The sequence below is a fragment of the Oryza brachyantha genome, chromosome 3, assembly GCF_000231095.2.
Source record: "Oryza brachyantha chromosome 3, ObraRS2, whole genome shotgun sequence".
Lineage (NCBI taxonomy): Eukaryota > Viridiplantae > Streptophyta > Magnoliopsida > Poales > Poaceae > Oryza > Oryza brachyantha.
In genome coordinates, this window is record NC_023165.2 from 16,324,813 (window position 1) to 16,349,168 (window position 24,356).

The 24,356-nt window shown below is 44.8% G+C and overlaps 1 long non-coding RNA gene across 1 annotated transcript; it reads right to left on the minus strand.

Annotated features, from left to right (window-relative positions):
- Window positions 1-6,614: 6,614 nt before the first annotated feature.
- On the minus strand, window positions 6,615-9,151 carry LOC121053811. Its single transcript, XR_005811299.1, has 3 exons — window positions 8,605-9,151; window positions 7,180-7,318; window positions 6,615-7,058 (listed from the first exon to the last, which is right to left on the minus strand). It is a non-coding gene; the product is annotated as an uncharacterized LOC121053811 (long non-coding RNA).
- Window positions 9,152-24,356: the final 15,205 nt, after the last annotated feature.

Consider the following 24,356-nt stretch of genomic DNA (forward strand, 5'->3'; position numbering starts at 1 on the left):
GCCGCCTCGGCCCAGTTGCGCCCCGCCTCAGCCCAGTGCCCACGCGCCTCAGCCCAGTGCCCTCGGCGCCCGGCCGGACTGAGCCCGCGCCGAGCCGCCGCCGACTCCAACTTCTTCGCCGGAACGGTCGCCGCCGGATTCGTCGCTAGGGCCGACCCGGTCTCTACTGGCCGTCCCCGCCCTAGCCGGCCGTCCCCGCCCTTTAAATCCCGCCTCCCTCCGCCCGTCGCCGCAAGTTTCCGCTCCTGCACCCGAACCTCGCCGCTGCCCCTAGCCACCGAGCGATCTCCGCCGCCGCCGCCGATTCGCCTCGCCGCCGGCTGTCATCCTTTGTCCCGCCACCTCGCCGACTCGCCGCCATCGTTCCCATCGCCGGTAAACCACCACTGCCCTCTCTCCCTCTTTTCTTTTCCTCTCCACCGGTGGACGCCGAGCCTGGTGTCGCCGCCGTGCGCGTCCATGCCCCGGACGTCACCGTCGCCCCTTTGCTCATCGTCCTTATCGCCTCGCCGTCGCTGGAGCGTCGCCGCTCTCCCGTCGCGCCGCCGCCGTCGTCCTCCCCGAGCCGCAGCCATCCTCCCTTTGGCGCCGCCGCTCCGAGCGCTGACGCCGGCCGTCGCACCGCCGCCCACCGGGTCATCGTCGTCTCCGTCACCGTCGTCGCTCTCCGCCGGTGCCGCTCGTCCCCGCCGTCGCCGCCCATCGACACCCGCTCGGACGGCCGCCGCTTCTCTCCTCTCCCGGTCGAATACCCTCCCTGCTCCCCTACTCTCTCTCTCCCTGACCGACGGGACCCACCCGTCGGCCTCTCTTTCTCCCTCGCCTTCCCCGGTCCCACCTGTCAGCCGCTTGCCGCCCTCCCCTTCCTCTCTCCTTTCCCCGGGCCCGCGTGTCATCCACTCCCTCTCCCCTCTCTACCACCGACATGTGGACCCCACCTGTCAGCCGTCAGCGCCTCCTCTCTCCTCGCTGGCGTCAGCAGCCCTATTAATTGCGCAATAATTGATTTAGGACTTTTTCGTTTAGTTAAAAAACCCAGAAAACTTGTCAAATTCATAACTAATTCATCTAGTCTCTGTTTAGGCCCATTCAAATTTCATTAAATTCTTAAACTTGTCAAGAATCCACTAAAAATACTTTCTTTTACTGTTTCAGTAGAGTTTGTGCCTATTTTATTTATTTTTGTGCTTTGTCGCTTAGATTCGGACCCCGCCGAAGCGCCGATTTATTTCGAGATCATCGCCGAAGCTCCCCAGGGGCTAGAGCAAGGCAAGTGGCACTCATCTTTGATCATATTGAACCTATTATTGCTAATTCCTCGCTTTATTTATTCACACATGCATTATTTCAATTAAAGTGTTTACTGTGTTTATTTTTTAGGTAATCCTTATTATTATGCCATTGTTTATCCAACCTTACTCATGTTAGAACAGGGGTAACTTGATTAGAGTTAGGCCTAGGTTAATGCTTAGCCATGCTTAGAACAAGTAGCTCATGGGATCACATTTAATCAGGCTTAGTTCTGAATAGCTGTTAATTATGATTCATTACCCGGTTCGGGTTAATGTCAACTAAAATATTGATAATGGTGGGCTGTGGGTGCATGGTTTTAAGAGTCGCACCCATAACAATTAAGGACCGGTTCACGGGAAACCATGGAAGTAATTTAGTGCTAACCACATGCCGAAAAGTAATTTAGTGCTAACCACATGCCGAAATGGGTAAGGTGGGACTTGAAATGTTATTTTCAGTTGTTTCTAAGAATGATGGTTACGTAATCAACATTGTGGTGGGACTTGAAATGTTATTTTCAGTTGTTTCTAAGAATGATGGTTACGTAATCAACATTGTTGTGTACCCCGGCTGGTCCTGGACAGAGATTTTAATACACAGCTCTGGACAGAGATTTTAATACACAGCTCTGATACCATTCTGTCACGTCCCGACTCTAGGAACCCCCCTATGCCGGGCCCGTGCTCTAGGAGATGAAGACTTCCCTCACACAACCAACACACGTCTTTTCTGCGCACTTTGTGCTCACTCATGCACACCCGGGAATAACTTTTCGGTCGGTCACCCATCCCAAGATTACTCCAGGCCAAGCACGCTTAACCTTGGAGTTCCATTGAGATAAGCTTCCGGAAAAGAAGTTGCAACTTGTTTGTATAAGTATCTATCAAATCCTATTAAGCTTTGGGCTGGGATGTTACACGGGGAGAGAGAAAGAGAGAGGGAGAAAAGCTGACGGACGGGCCCACATGTCAGTGAGAGGGAAACTGAGGGGGTGACAGTGCTCAGCCGAGCGACTCGGGTGACGGTACGGGCTCGGCCATGGATGGCAACGCTTGGCGTCTGTCGGTCGGTGATGAAGGTGATGAGGCGGTGGTGCCACTCCGACGGTGGCGATGCTTTGGGAGGGGCATGAAGGCAACGACTACCGGGGAAGAGTGGCAACGCGATGGCAGGCGGTGCGAGTGCGGCGGGAGCGGAGGACAAGACGAGAGAGATGGAGAGAGGGGAAAGGAGATGGCAGCTAGGGAGCGGCAGAAGACGACGGACGATGATGGCGAGGCGACCACGACGACGTCGATGACAAGACAAAGATGACAATGGCACGATGGCTACGAGGCTGGCGTGAGGTGGCGATGACAGTGAACGGCACAGCATGCTCGCGGCGGCACAGAAGTGGCGAGTCGAGAGAGAGGGTGGGAGAGAGAAGGGGGAAGAGAGAGTGGGGGGGCGCACTAGTGGCAACGACAGCGCAACCGAGGAAGGAGGAGGTGCAGCGGCACAATCCCTGGCGACGACGATGTCTTGAGGTAGCGGCGTCAATGCACGAGCGATGGCGGCGAGGGGCAAACGCGAGAGAGGCGGAGAAGGGCGGCGGCGGTGGCCAGGGGGGGGAAGGATTTAAAGGGGGAGGTGGCATGGCGGCGACGTGGGTAGTGAATCCGAGCGACGACTGCGACAGTCGCCGGTGGCATGCAAGGCGGCAGCATGATGCGGCGGCGCGTGGGGCGAACTCGGTGCGGAGGCGATGCGTGCGCGCACGGGCATGATGGGACCGGCAGGGACTGCGAGGGCGCAGACGATGACCGGGCACTGCCGCTCGGCATGGTCGTGCGAGCGACAAACGTGACGCGACGCGGCGCTGGCCGGAGCTGGGAGACGGGCCTGACAAGTGGGGCCCACCTATCGACGTCCCAGGGAGGAGGAGGGGATGCTGCGGACTTCGGTCGCGAGGGATTGGGCCGCGGCCTAGTGGGAGGGAGAGAAGGAGGGAGGCGGGAGCAGGCCGGGCGAGCTGGACTGGCCCAAGCGGGGGAAGAGAGGCAGTCAGGGAAAAGAGGAGAGGAAGGGGAGATTGGACCGAGAGGAGAGGAAATGGCTGGCGGGCAGCTGGTTGGAAAAAAAAAGAAAAGAAAGAGAGAAAGGAGGGAAAAAGAGAGGAAGAGGAAGGAAAAAGAAAAAGGGAAAGGGAAAGGGAAAAAGAGAGGGAAAAAAAAGGAAGGAGAGAAAAAGAAAAACGAAAAAAAGAAAAGAAAGAGAAAAATGATGGAGGGAAAAGGAAAAAGGAAAAAAAAGGAAATTGCCTCCAATTTTACCAATTTTAATTAAATTTGTTTGAGAAAATTTTATTCACTAAAATTCAAATTTAAATCATATTAATAGTATAAAACGCTTTCGGGATATTTTAAAATATTCCAAGAAGCTTCCATTTAATTAAATTAATTTACACTGGGTTTTTTTCTTGAACTTAATTAAACAATTTATTTTCAGTGCATTATTTTATTAGTTTTTGGCTAGGGTAAAAACTCAGAGCGTGACGGTGGATAAACCCCTTGTGATTGGTCTTAAGGCCCTGCTAACAAAGGCAATTGGATGCTTGTTTTGTGAAAGGACAGCCCCGGTACCCAAGTTACTGACATCCGTCTCAATCACAAAGGGGCTGTTGAAATTAGGGAGGGCCAAAACTGGGCTGTTACAAGAGCTTGCTTCAAAGTAGTGAAAGCTGATTCAGCTTCAGGGGTCCATATGAAGTTCCCCCCTTTCTTAACATGTTAGTCAGGTGTTTACTCAAAATTCCAAAATTCTTAACAAACTTCATATAATACCCAGCAATTCCCAAGAAGCCCCTTAATGTTTTCATTGATGTTGATGTAATTGACAATGTCCTGGTCCTTACTGGCATCAGTAGACACCCCCCTTGGCACCAATGGTATGCGCCAAATAATTCAGTTCATGGAGTGCAAGAGAACATTTGCTTAATTTGACCTTCCAATGATTATCCTTGACATGAGCCTCCAAATTTGGGCTATACATCAAGATGCCATAAAAAAAAACCAAGGCACATTTCCTTAGGACTGGTGTTAATGTCTCATTCATTGCTGCTTGAAAAGTAGCTGGTGCTCCAGTGAGCCCAAATGACATAACTCTGAACTCAAAATGGCCAAAGTGAGGCCCCCGTTTGGTAGGGATTCTCATCCTCGATTCCCTGGAGGATTAGCAAAATCCAATCCAAAAACAAAAAGTGATTCTGATTCTGAGGTGAAACAGAAGAAATGATTCCTCCTATTTACACAGGAAACATGAATTTGTAAAAAAGTGGTTTTCCCACGTGAATCCAACCAATCAAATAGTGAAATATCCCTGTTTTATATGAAAAATTATCCACCAATGCCACCGATATACCCCTTCCCACAACCTCTCTCTAGAACATAACACTTGTGTGTGCGTGGTGGTTAGGTTTCCCTAACAGGGGATTGATGGCGGCGCCTCCATTACTATCGACCGCTGGCGACGTCGGCGACCTCCAACCCAGACCAGAGCATCGTTGTTGCCGCCTCCCCGAGTGCTGCCCCCTCCCGACCACGCCGCCGACGGGCCCGACCGACCACGCCGCCGCCCGACCTAGACCATAGCATCGCTGACCTAGACCAAGCCGCCGCCTCCGATCGTCCTCGTGACAGGCGACTCTGACCACGGCGCCGCCCCTGAACGAGTCGTCACCACTAACCCTGGCCACGCCGCCGCTCCCGACCTTCACCATCACCAGCGACCCAAAACACACCGCCACTATTATTCATTGTCATGACTTATGAGTATTTATTCAGTAGGACTGGTCACTGAATTTTCATTGTAGTAGCATTAATTGTATTGCAGTTTGCTTTGATGATTTTAGTAGTAGCATTGTTCATCATTTTAAGACTTGATTGTTCACTTGCTCTTATTACCATTTGCTTTCGACTTGTTGTGCTGGATAAGTGGATATCGACGAATTCCAGCGAAAAATGCGTTGCAGTACCCCCAATGTGGAAGCATAGACTAGAAGATGCAAGATCTCCTAACAGATGACAATAACCAGTGCTTTCGATGTCCTACACAGGTGAAACCCTTAGGATCGATTTAATTCATTCTTTTAGATAATCAACAAAGTAGTATAGTTGCTAGTTTTACTGAAAATACTCATAGAACAGCGAATTTTACAGGGGTTGACAGAACAGTCATACTGCATTTTGTGTTGCCTCCATCAATTGATAATGTAACAATGATCTGAATATCTGATGCAATGCAAATATCTTTAGCTGCAAACTGGTTGCTTTACATTTTGATACGAGCACTGTCAGTGGGAAGAAAATTACACAAGACTTCAGTCCTTTGCTGGAAGAAAGTCCTTCGTTTTCAAGACGAGACGTGTCCTACCGTCACCTCGAAAGTTTACTGGTAAGTGAGAAGATGCCAACCAGAATGAATAGAATGGAATTAGTAAAATTTGCTTTAAGATTGATACTCGTTCTGAATGATATGCAGGGAGTACTTTATTGTTGAATTCCTCCTTAAGTTTCCCCAAATCAGAGTATTGAGAAGATAGGCTTTGGCCGTTCAACTGCTCACCAAGTATACTTAATTACCAAGAAGCCAAGAGATTTCATTAAACAGCGCATGCATTAAGAAACTGAATGGTCATCAGCTGAAGTGATGGTTTTATAAAAGCCACACGTAGAAATATATAGAAGTTCAAATCTCTTGCTATGTTATGTTATGTTAGGGGTAGTATTGATAATTTATCTCAAATTCTCCTATTAGAATCCAAGTTTATTATGTTTAGCCAAACACCCTATGAAGCAGATTTTGATTCTGTCCTAAATCTGATTCACGTAGAATTAGAATTAGAATCACTGAAACCGAGAATCTGAATAACTGCCAAACGGGAGCTGAGTTTGAAAAGCAGTTTTAGGCTCTTCTACTGCCACTAATCTGGTTTGATGGTCCCTAGCCCTCAAATCTAGTTTAGAAAAGTACTGAGCACCAGAGAGTTCATCCAGGAGTTCATCTATAACAGGTAGAGGATGTTTTCCCTCAGCAGTAAGGTCATTGAGCCTCCTATAGTCTATACATAGTCTCTAGGTACCTGTTGTAAATATCACATAAAAATAGGCTGATTTAGAAAATAAATTCAGAATTCTGCTAGCTGACAAAAAGCAAATAAACTGAACTCTTTGAACCCCATGAGTCATACAAAGATAGAGACATAATCTAGTACTCAACCAACTTGGAAAGATATGTAAATAAGTAATCAACATTAATGAAAACCATAATCAACCCAACATATTTCTAATCATCCTTGTCATATGATTCAGAAAATTAAATAAGATACAGATATGAAAGGCCTCCATATATTCAGATTATGTACATTGAAAGAGATAAAACCCCTGGACATATATGTATACACACACTACTCTTTTATGAATATAAACAACTATCACCGAGTAGAAAACGTGAGGATTAGACTACACGAACTAGCAGCACCTACAAAAATTACTGCAAATATCCATACTCAAACGCACATGTTCAAGACATCAAACAATACTTAGTTCACAAGTATCAGGGAATTAACATAACAAAGGCTACCCTGACTAGAGCATTCGCTGCCAGTAAAGTGAAGAACACAAAAGAAATATCTCACAGTGATTGTCTCAGAGAAATGGTGAGGCGCGTCGGATTGACACTATCCCAGAGAACAATATCGCCTCGCCTTTGCCGCGAGCTCCTAGCGTCTGTTACCGGAGACACAGCACCAACACCCGGCGTCCATGGCAAGGCGAACAGTGAGCTAAGGCCTGGGAGATTGCAACGAAGGAACCCCGAAGAGCACACTCTCGAGTAGAAAAAACTCACCAGTCTCTTGACCAACGATTTTCTTGGAAGAAATTGTTGAGCTGCCCCTATGAACGTGCGAGACCTCCTCCTTTTATCCCCGCATGACGTAACCATCCTTCACAAGAAATCAGCACAGATCCAACAAATCCGCGGATTGCTGCCAATCAAAAACGGATCAAGGCTGCAACTCTCGTGCGTGTGGAAGGCTCAATATCCAAATTTTTCGCTTGCCGTTGGAAGTTGGAGAGAATCAGAGAGAGAGGGACGCACGGAGAAGAAGAACGAACTCCTCAGGAGAATGATCCCCTTTTTGCAGCCACGTTCTCCTCCTTAATTCATTATGACACATGGGACCCACTCTCACATTAATTCATTATTTATTTTCCCACATAAAAAAAATCTCAAAATAGAATTTTTCATCGTATTCCAACAGTACCATCCTTCTTCTTCACAAGGAATACCGGAGAAGAGAAAAGGCTGGTACTAGATTGTATCACTCCAGTGGCTAACATTTCCTTCACGTAGGATTCTATCTCATCTTTTAGTGCAGGGTAATACTTGTAAGGCCTGGTACAAGCTAGTCTGCCCCCTTCAACGAATGGTATCCTGTTGTCACAAGTTCTTCTAGGAGGAAACTGTTGGTTGATTTATCGGTTAGCCGATATTTAGGAAAGGATATAACCATCGCAATCCTATCCATAATCTATCTCTAACTCTAAAATTCGTAACCCTTATGAGCCGTAACTGCGATTGGTGGTTACGGGTCAGAATCGAATTAGGAAAAGCCCCCGAGGCCCACCAGTGCTATATAAAAGAAGAGGAGCCCATAGGGACGCTCGTGTCGCTTATTCTCACAACCAGAAATTCAAAATCAATCTCTCCCGATCAGAGACGTGCTAGAAGGATTTCGTGCGGTGATTCCAGGGCAGTGCCATTGGAGACCCGAAGGTCGGAGGTTCAGAACAGATCACCGGCGATCTAATCTAGCGGGATACGAAGGAAAGAAGACGAAATTGAAGGAAAGAAAAGAAGAGAATCAGATGGCTTCATCTGCAGGTTTATTTAGTTTTCCGCATTTGAATTAATTGGTGATCATATATAGATTAGGTTTAAATTCGTAATCTATTTTTTTAGATGAAATCAATTAATCTAACATTGTGGTATCAGAGCTGATCCTAATCATATATGGTCCCATTAATTAATCTAAGTTTTAGTCTCTGATTACTGTGAATTCAATAAACAATTTTTATGCATGTTCTTCTGTTAGATTGTATTAGGGCTCGTCCTTTACTTACTGTGCATTGTGCAAGAATAATTTTTATTACGCATGTCACTGGAAACCATAAAAATTATTTGAGACCCAATTCAATCTAATAGGCGAAATTCTCAAAATTCAATCAAGCAAAAAAAAAACGAGATTTTCTTCCGGATTGAAGAATTTACTGGGGTGGTAGTAGTCGTCGTCGTCGCCGTCGCGTGGGCTTCGGCCACTGCGTGTCGCCGCCATGATTGCTGCTATTGCCGTACCAGGAAATTAGCCGCCGCCGCCGTCGCACCGTGAGGGCTCTGCCCCCACGTGCGTCCACGAGTGTGCGAGCTTGGTCGTCGTCGCCGCCGCTGTGCCATGCGGGTTTTGCCTGTGCGCACGTACGCGAGCGCGCGCGGTCGCCACCACCGCCGCTGCGCCGTGCGAGCTTTGCCCGTGCGCGTGCACGTGCGGTCGCAGTCGTCTCGGCTCTCTTCGGCCGCGCTGGCTTCGCCGCGCGCGCCGCCACCGTCAGCCGGTCCATCGCGCTGATGGGAATGAAGCTGCCGGCTTGGGCGCAGCCGCCGCCTCCGGGCGCGCACGCCCCCCCCCCCCCGCCGGCGAGTTGAGTGCCGCGCGCACTCCTCGCCGGACCGCCGCGCCGCTGACATCCCCGCCGCCGGGTGCTCGCTGCCTGCTGCCGGAGAAGAATCAAGAGAGGAGAGAGAGACGGGAAACCGAAAAATAAAATTTACCGGAGCTAGGGTTTTGGCCGACTGGGAGTTTTGATCCATGCCGCGCCGGATCTGAGCTGTTTGATCAGATCGGACGGTTACAAGAATGCTAATAAAAATAAATAAATAAATAAATTCCTAGACCGCTGCCGCTAATGGGCCGTCACGGTTAACTAGGCCGACGTCATGCGCGCATCGCCTTACGGGCCGGCCGACCATGTGGCCTGACTCGGTAATAATAATATGGGCCAACTTTAACTTTAAATTAGAATATATATTTAATTGCTTTTTTTTTGCATAAATTCTTTTATCCTTCCTGGGCCAATTTTAAATTTATTTATCATTATTATTACTTTAAAATTACATAAATTACTCTTTTATTCCTTTTGTGCCATCTAAAATTACTTTTTTTAAAAATAATAACATATATTTAATTATTTAGAAAATTATTTCTAGTCAAATGGAACCAACAGGAATGTTGGCTAGAAAGAATTCATTATTTTATATTCTTTCCTGGGCCATTTAAAATTAGTGAAAAATTGATAAAAATATATTTGATCATTCAAAAAAAATCATTTCTAGTCAAATGGAACCAACGGGAAGTTTGCTGGAAAGAATTCATTATATGAAATTATTTATTGAGCAACGTTATTTATGGTTTCACGTCATTTTAAATATGATTAATTTTTCCTTGATTATTTCTGTCCAACGGTGACGTAATTAAGGGTTTATTTTAATAGTTTCTAAATCTTTTCTGCCCAACGGTGACTAGATTTAGGGAAGCATTCATTTTATACATATATTATTTTGATCAAAGAAAAAAAAGGGCAAGTCACACCACCCTCAGAAACAAGGAGGGAATAAGACTGCTCAACCAAGCCCTCAAGCTTCAGCTAGGCTAAAATTTAATAATCCTCACATCACCTTATGTGCTATTGGCACAGGAACTGTCCTTGCTTTAAGGACTAATTGGCCGGGAAAAATTATAAATGAGATTAATAAAATATCTAATGTTAATAATCCCAATTTATTGTCTTCCCATAACTCTTGGTAGGTTGACTCAAGTGCCACTGTACACGTTACTAATTCATTACAGGGATTGAATGACGTCTAGACGCTAAGAAAGGGGAGCACATCCTAAGAGTAGCTGATTGAGCGGAGATTGAAGTGAAGGCTATTGGAGACCTCGCACTCAAGCTCCCCCGCGGTTACAATTTAATACTTAATAATTTCTTAGTTGCTCCTTCCGTTAAAAGAAATCTTATTTCAGTTAGAGTCCTAGCAGAGTCAGGATATGACTGTTATTTTTACAAGAGAACTTGTTACATTGAGCATCTTAATAAAGTAATTGGTCTTGCCTTCATGCGAGACAAACTCTACTTGCTCTCTTTGGATCATACTATGATGAATGTCATAAATGCCTGCAATGATAAAATTGAGATTTCATCGAAATTGTGGCACTGTCGCTTAGGCCACATTTCTAGGGGGAGAATCGAACGTCTCATTAAAGAAGAATTATTACTCCCCTTAGATTTTTCTGACGCTGATCATTGCATAGATTGCGTTAAAGGAAAATTTGCTAAATCAATTAAGAAAAGAGCCACTAGGAGCATGAGTCCACTAGAAATAATTCACACTGATATTTGTGGACCATTCTCAGTGACATCTGTAGATGGTTTTGATTCATTCATCACATTTACGGATGATTACTCCCGTTATGGATATATTTACCCCATAAGCGATCATTTCGAATCTCTCGAAAAATTCAAAATATTCAAAGCAGAAGTTGAAAACCAGCACAATGCGAAAATTAAAATAGTGAGATCGGACCGTGGTGGTGAATACTATGGGAAACATGCTCCATTTGGGCAAAGTCCTGGTCCATTTGCTCAATATCTTCAGATTCATGGGATTATTGCTTAATATTCCATGTCTGGGGGGCCTCAACAAAATGGAGTGGCAGAAAGACGCAACCGCACACTCATGGAGATGGTGCGGAGCATGCTTAGTCACTCCAACTTATCAAATAAATTATGGATTTAGGCGTTAAAACGGCTGCACACATACTAAACAGAGTTCCAAGCAAGTCGGTGCCGAAAACTCCGTATGAATTATGGACCGGAAGAAAACCGACATTGAATTATTTGAAAGTGTGGGGCTGCCGTGCAGAAGCTAAATTATTCAACCCCAATTAAAGAAATTAGACCCCAAGACTGTGAGTCGGTTATCTGTCGCATTCTAAGGGATATCGATTTTACTGTCCAGACCGTGTCACTAAATTTGTAGAAACCATACTTGTCTTCTTGGAAAATTATGAAACGGGGAGTTCACAGGAAAGGGAAATTAATCTTGAGGAAATTCGGGTGAGTGTTTCTTCTCGTCCAAAAATCCAAGGGAATAATGTCCCTATTTTTCATAATGTACCACAAACTCCCTGTCGGCGCTATGGCTACTGCTGAGGAAAATATTGAAACCCATGAAAATAATGAGCCTCAACAGAGTCCTGTGATACATAATGAAGAAGAAATTCCGCAACCTGATCCTGAACCGTCTGTGGTCAATAATGAAAATCAAGAATTAAGACGATCACAACAGAACAGAAGATCTGCCATCCCTGATTATTATGAAATTTACATGGGTGAAGATATTGGGAAGGTAGACGACCCCACCTCATTCAAAGAAGCCATAAGCAGTCAAAATTCATTCAAATGGATTCAAGCCATGGAAGATGAACTCAAATCAATGAGTTAAAATAAAGTGTAGGATCTAGTAGAAATTCCTAAAGAAGTAAAAACAGTAGGCTGCAAATGGGTCTACAAAACTAAATTGGACTCCAAAGAAAATATCGAACGATTCAAAGCAAGACTTATGGCAAAGGGTTTTTCGCAGAGAGAAGGAATTGATTACAATGAAACGTTTTCTCCTGTCTCTAAGAAAGACTCATTTAGAATTATCATAGCGCTAGTGGCACATTATGATTTAGAACTCCATCAAATGGATGTGAAAACGACATTTCTAAATGGCGACTTAAATGAAAATGTTTACATGGCTCAGCCGGAAGGTTTTGTTGTGGAAGGAAAGAGCCATATGGGATGCAAACTTAAGAAATCCATCTATGGACTTAAACAGGCGTCAAGGCAATGGAACCTTAAGTTCGATGAAATTATCAAGAAATTCGGATTTAAGAAAAATAAGGTGGACAACTGCATTTATACCAAAATTAAAGGTGGAAAATTCATTATACTAGTACTCTATGTAGATGACATTTTATTAGCAAGCAGTGACAAGAATCTGCTACGAGAAACCAAGAAATTTTTGTCATCGAAGTTTGATATGAAAGATCTCGGTGATGCATCATACGTTTTGGGTATCGAGATTCACCGAGACAGGTCCAAAGGGGTGCTAGGATTATCTCAGAAATCATATATTTCCAGAATATTGGAAAGATATAATATGAGCAAATGCTCGACATCACCTGCGCCAATTATGAAAGGGGACAAATTTGGTTCATTCCAAAGTCCGAGAAATGAATTGGAAGAAAAAGAAATGACTAAGGTACCATATGCTTCAGCTGTCGGAAGCTTAATGTATGCTCAAGTTTGTACGCGGCCAGACTTGGCGTTTGTAACCGGGATGCTTGGCAGATATCTGTCTAAACCATGTACGGACAACTGGAAGGCAGTAAAGAAAGTATTGCGTTATTTGCAAGGAACTAAACATTACATGCTCACATATAGAAAATCTGATAAGCTTGAAGTTACAGGCTATTCGGATGCTGACTTTGCAGGGTGTTTAGATACCAAGAAATCTACTTCTGAGTATATATTCACTCTCGCGAGGGAGCCATTTCATGGAAAAGTACTAAATAAACACTGACTGCATCGTCGACAATGCAGGCAGAATTTGTGGCATGTTATCATGCAACGGGACAGGCTGTATGGCTTAAAAATTTTATCCCGGAATTACAAGTGGTTGACAGCACTGAAAGACCACTGATAATATACTGCGACAATGAGGCCGCAGTTTTCTATACGAGTAACAACAAGTCAAGTGAAGCTACCAAACACATTGACATTAAATATCATGTTGTGAAAGATAGAGTACATGATCAAACAATTAAAGTTGAACCAAAGGCTTACCTCCCAATTTGTTCAAAGAACATGTGGCAAACATGGGATTATGTAATGACCTTGAATATGATCCTGGAAACTGGGGCAATTAGTTCAATCAACACCCGCTTAATTAATCAAGGGATTATTTGTGTGAATAGTGAACTATAAGTCTTGTCGTCTCAATGATGCTAAATGTTGTTGTGACACATTGCTTTGGGGAGCTGTATTATATGATGGACTCGTAATTAACCTCTAAATCAAGGGGAGAATGTTGGTTGATTTATTGGTTAGCCGATATTTAGGAAAGGATATAACCACCGTAATCCTATCCGTAATCTATCTCTAACTCTAAAATTCGTAACCCTCATGGGCCGTAACTGCGATTGGTGGTTACAGGTCAGAACCGGATTAGGAAAAGCCCCCGAGGCCCACCAGTGCTATATAAAAGAAGAGGAGCCCACGTGGACGCTCGTGTCGCTTATTCTCGCCACCAGAAATTCGTAATCAATCTCTCCCGATCAGAGACACGCCGGAAGGGTTTCGTGCGGTGATTCCAGGGCAGTGCCGTTGGAGACCCGAAGGTCGGAGGTTCAGAACAGATCACCAGTGATCTAATCTAGCGGGATACGAAGGAAAGAAGACGGAATTGAAGGAAAGAAAAGAAGAGAATCAGATGGCTTCATCTGCAGGTTTATTTAGTTTTTCGCATTTGAATTAATTGGTGATCATATATAGATTAGGTTTAAATTCGTAATCTATTTTTATAGATGAAATCAATTAATCTAACAGAAACTATTTGGGTTCCTCAAAACTCTCTTGATAATCTTGCAGCACTTGATTTATGCAGTCAAGGTGAAGGTTCTCCTGCAAGGTGGTTAGAGTTTGTAATTGAATCACATGCATATGTCCACTAACTTTGCACAGTCCCCTTAATTGACCACTGTTGATGACAGGACAAGATCAATTTTGTTCTGAATGCTATGTATCTTGACGATATCATTGTCCTGGTGAAATTCTATCCTTTTGTTCACCCAATCGACCGACATGGTTCCCATCCCCTCTAACTAGTCCATGCCCACAATGGCATCATATCCACCAAGAGGTAATAATTTGAAGTTAGTGTGATAGCACCTGCCCTGGAACCACCAATCATAGTCGGGGATATAGTGAGGGCAAACCAGTTGTTGACCATCATCCACCTTAACCCTGACGGTAGAAGGAAATGCTTGCACCCCGCTAAAATTCCCAGCCACTAGGGTGTCTAGGAATGAGTGGGATCTACAGAGTCAATCAACATCAGCAATTCGGTTCCCTGAACCAGCCCTCCTACTCTGAATGATGAAACCGATTCAGTCCCATTACAAGCATGCACAGAAATAGCTAGCCACCCTGAGTAACACCCAAGGTCCTGAGTTCAAATCTCCATAAGAGCATGAATTTCAGATTCGGTATTCGAGGGGCTAAGTCAGTTCCTCAAATAAAAAAATGGCTGCATATATCCGAATGGTTATAGATGCTGGGTAAAAATACCCTTCTCTAAAAAAAAATAAAAAAAACAGAAATAGCCAGTAGACACATTTCATCTCCCTCTGAAGGACTACTGCCACCTCAACCTCTTCCTGTAACGACTGGATCAATTCCTCGGCCACATGCAATTGAGTGGTAGTTGCACATTTATGATCCTTGCCCCACCATTCCCCACAAGTGAAACATAAACCCTTGGACCGTCGATATGCTTTCAGTGCAGCCACCTTGTCTTACTTTGGAGGACCCCTTGTAATAGCTGGCTGATGTCGTGGAGTTGAAGCGCTGGATTGGTACACCCCCTTAGGAGTTGTTTTGGAATGAACAGCTTGATCAGACTTCCGCACAATCATTCCCTTATAGCCTTCCAGAGCCTCCTCTTGTAACAAAGACAGTGAGCAAGTAGTATCAATGTTCTCCGGCTTACGCACAATCACCACCGCTCGAATATCCTCTCGCAACCATTCAATGAATTTGGTGACGAAATACAACAGATTCGTAAAATTGTCATATGCCAACATCTGGTGCATTATGTCAAAGACCTCCACATATTCTGAGACATTGCCAAGCTGATATACATGAATCCATAGGTGAATCAAAGCCTGATGTTGGTCATGGGTGAACCGATTACAAACCCTCTTATGTAACTCCATCCAAGTACATCCCATCAACTCAGAGCGCATAGATTGTAACCAGAAAGCAACATTTCCCATACTTTTCAGAGTTGCTACCTTCACCCAGTTGACGAGATGGACCCTGTATACATCAAAGTAAGCTTCACAACTGCCTCACCACATTTGGGGCTTGTTTCCATCAAACTTTGGATGGGTCATAGGCGGAACATTACCATCAAACTTTGAAAGCAGCAAGGGAAAAACTCAGATACAAGAATTGTTAGTGACCAACTTATCGACCAACGTAGAGGCTAGTGTATTTGGATAGTGTTGACGTAAAAAAATGTGATCTGACATGTCACACATGAAGGCCTAGGAGTCGTTTCTCAGAATGCTCCAGACCTAAATTCTTAGAAGATGCGTGGGTGTGCCAGTCAGTTTGATCCTGCAACTGACAAGATGAAGAATAAAATAAGCCGATCGGCTATCGAGCCGATAGGTAACTAATAATCCAGCCGATCAGATATTGATGCTACAACGGTTAGCCGATAGGATAAACCATCGGTTGTAAAAAGCTTGGATCGGCTAGCAACTTGATAGAAATAGACTTGAATTAAATATTAGACCAACGTAATCTACCAATTTACTTATTAATCTCAGTCGATCGGACGAGCCCCTGTAACCAGATGGAACCAAACATACATAGATCGGACTTAACCAAGATAGTATGCAGTCGAGCACGATATAATTATAGGAAACATGAAGATCGATAAGGCTAATAAATAAACCGATGAATTACTTGGAATAAACAATGAATCATGTGTTATGATCAGCTAAACCCAACTTGCATGTAATTCTCGTAAGCCGATGCAACATAAATAACTGCCGATTTAAATAAATAAGCCGATTGGTGTAAAAATAACAAAGTAAGACGATCGACTACTCTATTGATGTAAATATGATAAGCATGTAGATCGACAAAAATCATCGGCTACGGCGGACAAACAACCAAGATCTATAAAGTATCTAGCCCATATTGCTAAGAATAATCGTAGAAGATCGGACCTAACTGAGACAGTTCAAGATTACGCCTAGCAATATCAGGCTAAATACTAAACAAATCTAGATTGCTATCAAGCCAATGAGCCGATGACTGATAACTTATCGGCTGGCACTCCAATAAAACAATGAACAAAATACATCGATCTAATATAAACTATCTGATAAACGCAATCTACTAGATCGGACCGAACCGAGACAATATTAGATTGAATATGCTAAATAGCAAATATCAAACCAACGTAGATTGCCCAAAGAGGTTGACTAGATCAACTCAAGATACCAAAGTAACTCAAGCTAAAACTGATACGATAACTAGCAATCGCACAACTAGATTAGAACATAAGACTGAACCAAGACAGTTCTAATCTAGCTGATGCGATTACCGTGGCCCGGTGGAACGTAAGACTTACCCCTCTGCTAGAGATCGAGACGATGTAGCCCCTGTTGACATGGGTTTTGGCTCGGGATTAAATATAATTAAATATATAGTCCTTGGCACACTACAAAATTAATAGTTAAATAATAATCTAGACTACGTGATAGAAATAATTGAGGGGCATATAAAATAAAAAATGTGGATAAAAATATTCACGGCATGGATAAAAATATTCGTGACGTGGATAAAAAATATTGGCGACGTGGATAAAAATATTGACGACGTGGATAAAAATATTCACGGCGTGGATAATAATATTCACGACATGCATAAAAATATTCATGACGTGGATAAAAATATTCATGGCGTGGATAAAATATTCACGACGTGGATAATAATATGCGCCACGTGGATAAAAATATTCATGGCGTGCATAATAATATTTCTGGCGTGGATGAAAATATTCGCAACGTGGATAAAAATATTCACGGCGTGGACGAAATTCACGGCGTGGATAATAATATTCCTGGCGTGGATGAAAATATTCAATATACGCGTGGATAAAAGTATTCACGGCGTGGATGAAAATATTCTATACGCGTGGATAAAAGTATTCACGGCGTGGATGAAAATATTTAATACGTGCGGATAAAAATATTGACGGCATGGATGAAAATATTCAATATGTGTGGATAAAAATATTCACGGCGTGGATGAAAATATTCAATACGTGTGGATAAAAATATTCAGGGCATGGATGAACATATTCAATATATACGTGGATAAAAATATTCGTGACATGGATAAAAATATTCAATATACGTGTGGTAAAAATATATATGTATATATAGGCGTGTCCCGCTGGCTCACAAAATAGTTATATTCAACCGCTGGTGATATCACGTACTCAACACACAACAAAAAAGGGGAAAATACGTGGACCGTATAATATTTATTTCCAACGGTGACTAAAATAAATAAAATCATTGATATATGTGCACATCAGCTGTCATGAAATAAAAGAAATGCCCCATACATTTGTCAGTGCTAAACAAAATATGTGAGAGGTAGACTTTAATATAATGCATACACGTGTCCCGTAGAAAAATTAGCACGTACAAAATAAATCGACTCTTCATTGACACATATATCATCGTTGACTTGAGGACAAGAAATAAATAGGTCAAATGGATAAGAAATAATATATATATATATATATATATTACATATACAAGCTCAATAATTAAATATAATAATAATAAAAGGGTGTGTGTTTATGCTAGGTAATATTTAAATTATAAAAATAATAATAGAAGGAACACGTGCAACTAGTGGAAAAACATTCTCACTCGTTTCCCTTTTTAATCAGTAGAGCCATGAAACATAGAAAACACCAAGTCCCCACACGTTCACCAGCATGATTAGCAAATATTCACTAATAAACTATTCAGGATGCTGCATGCATGCAGTCAAACCCACTATGCCACGATGCTGCCCTGCGCACACACAAAAAATCTAAATCTCGGGAAAATTGCAAACCGTGCCATTATAATTTTGCAAAATCATAGATATGCCATCCTGCCCCACGTGTCATTGACTCATGTGGGCACTACATGTCATTGAGGTACCAGTGGCATATTTCTAACTTTACAAAATTATAATGGCACGGTTACAAATTTTCAAATCTAGGTGCTCTACTCCCTTGCCCTATAAATCGAGGTTCAAAGTGAGTTGAGGGGGAAGGCTGGGAGGGGCTGGGCACACTGCTGTCTTTTCATTCTCTCGCAGGATACAATAGAAATACTGCTGCAAACTCTGCCTCCTTGCTCCACCGTTCCAAACAGCAGGGAGGCACCGACAGCAAGGTAGTGAACAGGTAAAGTGCTGATGCCTCCTCGATGTTCCATGAAAATCAAGCAACTGGCCATCCTCTCGGTTCCTGCCTCCTCCTAATTGCTGTTTCTTACAAAATAAGAGCATATCAAGGCCCCGTTTGTAGGTTTGGTCTTTTGATAGAAATCATAATGGGATGTACGAAGACCCCAATCTTTGGCTTGGTCTTTTGGTACAATGCCAGGATGGGATGAGCCTTGCTCTTCGACTTGGTCCGTTGATACGAGATCAGGAGAAAGTGTTAAAATCATGCTTCCTAAAGCTAACAAAATATATAATCACCGGACTCCGCGCACGGGTTCACCCATCACAAATACCTGCCATGAGTCATAATGAAAAGAAATAGCACCAGAAATCTTGTCGAAGTAATATAACAGTGTATAATCGCCGGACTCCGCGCACGGGTTCTTTCATCCAAAATACCTGCCATGAGTCATAATGAAAAGAAACAACACCAACAATCAAGTTAAAAAATATAATAAAATACATAATTGCATACTCCGCGCATGGGTTCGCTTGTCACGAATACCTGCCATGAGTCACAATGAAAAGAAAGAATACCAAAAATCATGTCAAAATAAGTTAACAAAATATATGATCCCCACACTCCGGCATGGGTTCAATCACTATGAATACCTGCCTTGAGTTGCGAAAAAGTATTCATAAATTGATCTCTTCATTCTATAATAAAAATGGAGTGATAGATAAAATTAATCAACTTAAACATTTCTCCTTTATGAGAAATAAAGCTATATACATAGCATAAATAATTTTACTTCAACATTTGTATATTTCGCATCCATCTGTTTGGAGGGTCAGATTGGCAACCACACATGCCGTAGTAAAAATAAAAGTGAGATATTATAAATTCATAACAATGTCGCAATAATCGACTATCGGAATAAGCGAAAATCCATTCTGCTTATGTGCCACGATGTCGTGGCGTGTTGTTAATACATGTGACAAATAACTATTCCAATTCTGTGATATGCTCCATATGGTGTGTCTTGATTATATCGCCGCCAAAATAAGTCTGCGCATATAACTTAAAGAAAATATATATTAAGCCGATCATGCCATCCAGAGGTGCTGCCAACGCAGAACCTACAGATAAAACTACTGCCATATGCATGCATGCTTGGCTCAACAACATTAGGAGCTCTAGGATAAATTTCCCTTTTTAGCTTTATAGCATCCATGTAATCTTTATTTATTTATGTTGAAATTCTTAATCAGGGGTCTTCTCAGAGATGTAATTAACAAGATTTCTATGTAAATATCTGAATTCTAGAAGTAATGGAGTCACATTTTCTATTTTATTTATTTATTTATCGCATTTAAATTAAATTAAATTGTCTCAAACGATTGGCGGAAAATAGATCCTACCATAGGACCGTTTCGATTTTCCCGTCATCAGCCCCGCGTCAGGTGCCAAGTTCCGCCAGAGTTGAAACCTCGGAAGAGGGTGGCGATGCGCCGAAAGTAGTTGATCTAAATTATGATGTAGATGATTTACAATGACCCTGGGCATATATATTTATACCCTCGGGTGGAGGCTAGGCCGTGTTGGACACGACATACAACTACTAATAGTTAAAAAGAAATAACAAACTCCTATTTAGACTCTATCTCCAACATACAAGTCCCGATTGGACTCTAATTTTCTTAGAGATAAAAGAAAAATCTAAACTAACTATAACTAATAGATAAAATTAAATTACACGGACTCTGATTATTCCCGAATCTATCTGTAACATTCTAGGCCCAATCAGACTTTATTTCTTATCTGATCCATACTCCATCGGCTGAATCCGAGTCGAATTCCGCCTGGTCTTCTATTCGATTGCCTGTTTCCTGTCCGATTTGGTATTTAATCATAGTTTAATCTCCAACGACAATTATTCAAATTCTGGCGTTAACAGATAGATCGGAGGAAAGATTATAGAACTCGCCGGCAATTCAAACGAATCACCGTTGCTGCCGCCGCTGCTACCAAGTTCTAGCCGAGTTCCTCTGTTTGCCACCCACCCTTACATATACTGCCTCTGTGGCTCTATGATGACAGCTGCCCGACAGGTTGGCCAACACACACTGACGCCTATTACATCCATTCCGGGCCAACCACCCGTCTACTGGGCCGCCTTCCACGGCCAAGCTCCTCCGGCTAACACACACACACTCACGCCTATAAGCCTATTACATCCATTCCAGGCCAACCACCTTTGTACTGGGCCGCCTGAGGCTCTGTTCGGTAAAGCCCGGAACGACCTTTGTTCCGGCCGGAACGATTTGGCCCGTTTCCAAATCTGGTCTAGCCCGGAAGCGTTGTTCGTTTCAGCCGGCCCAGATTGGAAACAGGCCCGTTTTGGCCTCGCTCCCCATGTTCCTGGCCTGGATCAATTCCCCACCTCCGACGCATCAGCTCCAATCCGGACGCAAGGCAGCGGCGTGCGGCTGGCCGCGAGGAGACGGCGCGGCGGTGTGCGGCTGAGGACGAGGAGATGGCGCGGCAGTGCACCGACGTCGATGGTGACAGCGACCTCTTCCCATTCAACGTCCGCACTGTCTGCTGCCTTCTCGCCAGTACACATCGTCTTTTTCCTTTCTCTCCCCTGCTCTAGGGTTTGCATCGGCGCTAGGCTTCGTGGTGGAGGTGCTCTGGGAGCGGAGGGGGAGGGGGAGGGGGAGGAGGAGGAGGAGGAGGAGGAGGAGCACGCGCTGGCGCTGCTCACTGCCGCTTACCACTTGCCGCCACTGCGGGAGCGGGTTCTGCAAGCAGCATGCAGCAGCACGTCCTTGGCCCATCAAACGTTGGAGGAGCAGCAAGGGCCGGAGGAGCTCCTGCAGACGGTGGCCGGCCACTGCAACTCCGGCACGGAGAAGTCCAACTACAGCGAGGAGGTGGAGGAAGAGGAGAGAGCACTGACACCATGGAAAGCAAAAGCAGCAGCATTATTCAGGCAGCAACAACAGCACAAGACTACGAACTCCTCCTTTTTTTGCTGCTGCATGCTTCTTGCTGGCAATGACCATGCTAACACTGCATACTTCTGCCCTTTTTTCACCCTTAGCTTATGAGCAAAGCAAGTATAATTATGTGGCATTGTGGGGGTGCGGTTTGGTTAAGCATAGCATATTATCCTCTGCAGTTGTTAAAATGCCTTGCAAGAGCCCAGTTGTTTACCTAGCTACAATGACGGCTACAATGCATTGATTAGAATATCTGCATTTATAATATAAGATTTTCTAGCTATAGTGATGACAAGTAGAGAAAGAGTTGGCCTTGAGTTGCTGCTGGTCTGGTTCCCTGTCACACCCGAAGTTTAATCCTAATCATAAATCCGTAAAAAAAATTTGTAAGTAATAATTGGCTTAATTAATTTAGGAAAAATCACTCTAAGGCATTAATTTAATTAAATCAAGATTCACAAATTGATTAACTGGAGTTAAACTCAAATTGCAGAATATAAAATTTTAACCAAAAATTTAATTTAAAATTTAGCAAAAGTGAGGCTTTACTTTTCCCCTCTTTCGTTTTATTTTTCTTTTCTTTTTCCAGGTTGGGCCACAGCCCAACCTTCCTCCTTCCTCTCCCTCCTCCTCCCGGGCCGGCCCAGCCGACCGGCCCACCTCCCCCTTCTCCTCCCCGCGCCCTCCTCTCCCCGCTTGGGCCGCCTCGGCCCAGTGCGCCTTGCCCCCTGTCGAGCCAACCGGCTCAGCTCGCGCGCCTGCACCTCCCAGCCGAAGTCCTCCCATCCTCTCTCGGCCGAACCAGCCCGTGCCGCCGCTGCCGGGACCGAACCGAACTCCGCCCGCTGCCACAACAGCCGCCGCCGAGTCCGCCCGTGGCCGGTACGGACTCTAACCACCGCCTCCGCCCTAGCCGCTCCACTCCCCTATAAAGCCGAGTCGCCGCGCGTCGCCGCACTCATTCCTGAGCCACCGCCGCGCCCAAGCCTCGCTACCGTCGACCGATCTTGCCCGCCGCTGCCGATCTCGCTCGCCGCCGGCCGTCACTCCGTGTCCCTCCTCGTCGCCGCTCGCCGGACCCACTCTCACTGCCGGTAAGCCGCCGCCGTCTCCTCTCCCCTCCCTTTTCCTCTCCGCGTGATGTTGCCGTCCGTCGCTGTCACTGCCGCGCGCGTGCGGGCCCAGGCCATCGTCGTCGCCCCTCTGCTCGCCGTCTTCATCGCCTCACTGTCGCCGACGTGACCGTGCCGCCACCGGAGCGCCGCTGGGCCTGGCACGCCGCCGCCGCCTTCTCCCCGAGCCGACGCCTCGCTCCGTCACCCTCCTCTCGGTGCGGCGGCCGTCTCCGTCGCTCGCCAGTCCGCCATCGACCGTCGGTACACGCCGCCGAGCCACCACTCGCCGCCGCCGCTGGCCGTCAGCCGTCCTCCGCCTCTCGTCGGACCGACCGCTGCCTCCCTCCTCCATCCGGCTGAAGTTGTTCCCCCCTGTCTGTTTTGTGCCTCTGCCGACTGGGGCCCACCCGTCAGCTGCTGGTCGCCCTCTCTCCTCCTCCCTGCGGGGCCAACTCGTTAGCCGAACACCCTTCCCCTCCTCTCTCTCTCCTTCTCGGCCCCGCGTGTCATCCTCTCTCTTCCCCTATCTCACTAACATGTGGACCCCTCTCATCAGCACCATCTCTCTTTGCTGACATCAGCAGTCCGCTTTATTGTGCAACAAATGATTTAGGACTTTTATCTTTAGCTAAAAAACCCAAACACCTTCTAAAATTCATAAATAATTCATCCGGTCTCCGTTTAAGTCCATTCAAATTTCATTAAATTCATTTTATTTATTTTGCCTGTTTTATTTATTTTTGTGCTTTGTCGCTTAGATTCGGACCTTGCCGAAGCGCCGGTTTATTTCGAGATCGTCGCTGATGTACCCCAAGGGCCAGAGCAAGGCTAGTGGCACTCATCTTGATCATATTGAACCCATTATTGCAAATTCTCTGCTTTATTTATTCAAACATGCATCGTTTTACATAAAGTATTTATTGTATTTATTTTACGGGTGACCTACTATTATGCCGTTGTTTATCCAACTTTACTCATGGTAGACCAGGGCTAACTTGAATAGAGTTAGGCCTAGGTTAATGCTTAGCCGTGCTTAGAACAAGTAGCTCATGGGATCACTTTTTAATCATTACTAGCTCTGAATAGCTGTTAATTATGACTCATTACCTGGTTCGGGTTAATGCCAAACTAAAATGTTGATAATGGTGGGCTGTGGGTGCATGGTTTAGAGAGTTGCACCCATGGCAGTTAAGGACCGGTACGCAGGAAACCCTAGAAGTTATTTCCGTGCTAACCACAAGTCAGAATGGGGAACAGTGGGATTTGGAGTGTAATTACAAATTATTCGATGTACCCAGGCAAGGGTGAGTGTGATGGAGTATGGATGGGAGTTGTGGTGTAACAATGGCCTATGCTGCTTCCAGATTCACCTAGGCACAAGAGGGGGCTGGCTGACTTGGTGCAAAGGAGGGGGCGAAACTTGAAGTGTGGTGCGATTGAATAGGGAGGGGTTATGTGACCAGTCCTATGATAGTTCCCTTTCCGGTATGCCATGGTGGTTTGTCGGCACATGTTCAAGTGCAGTGGGACTATGTCTTATGGGTACAGT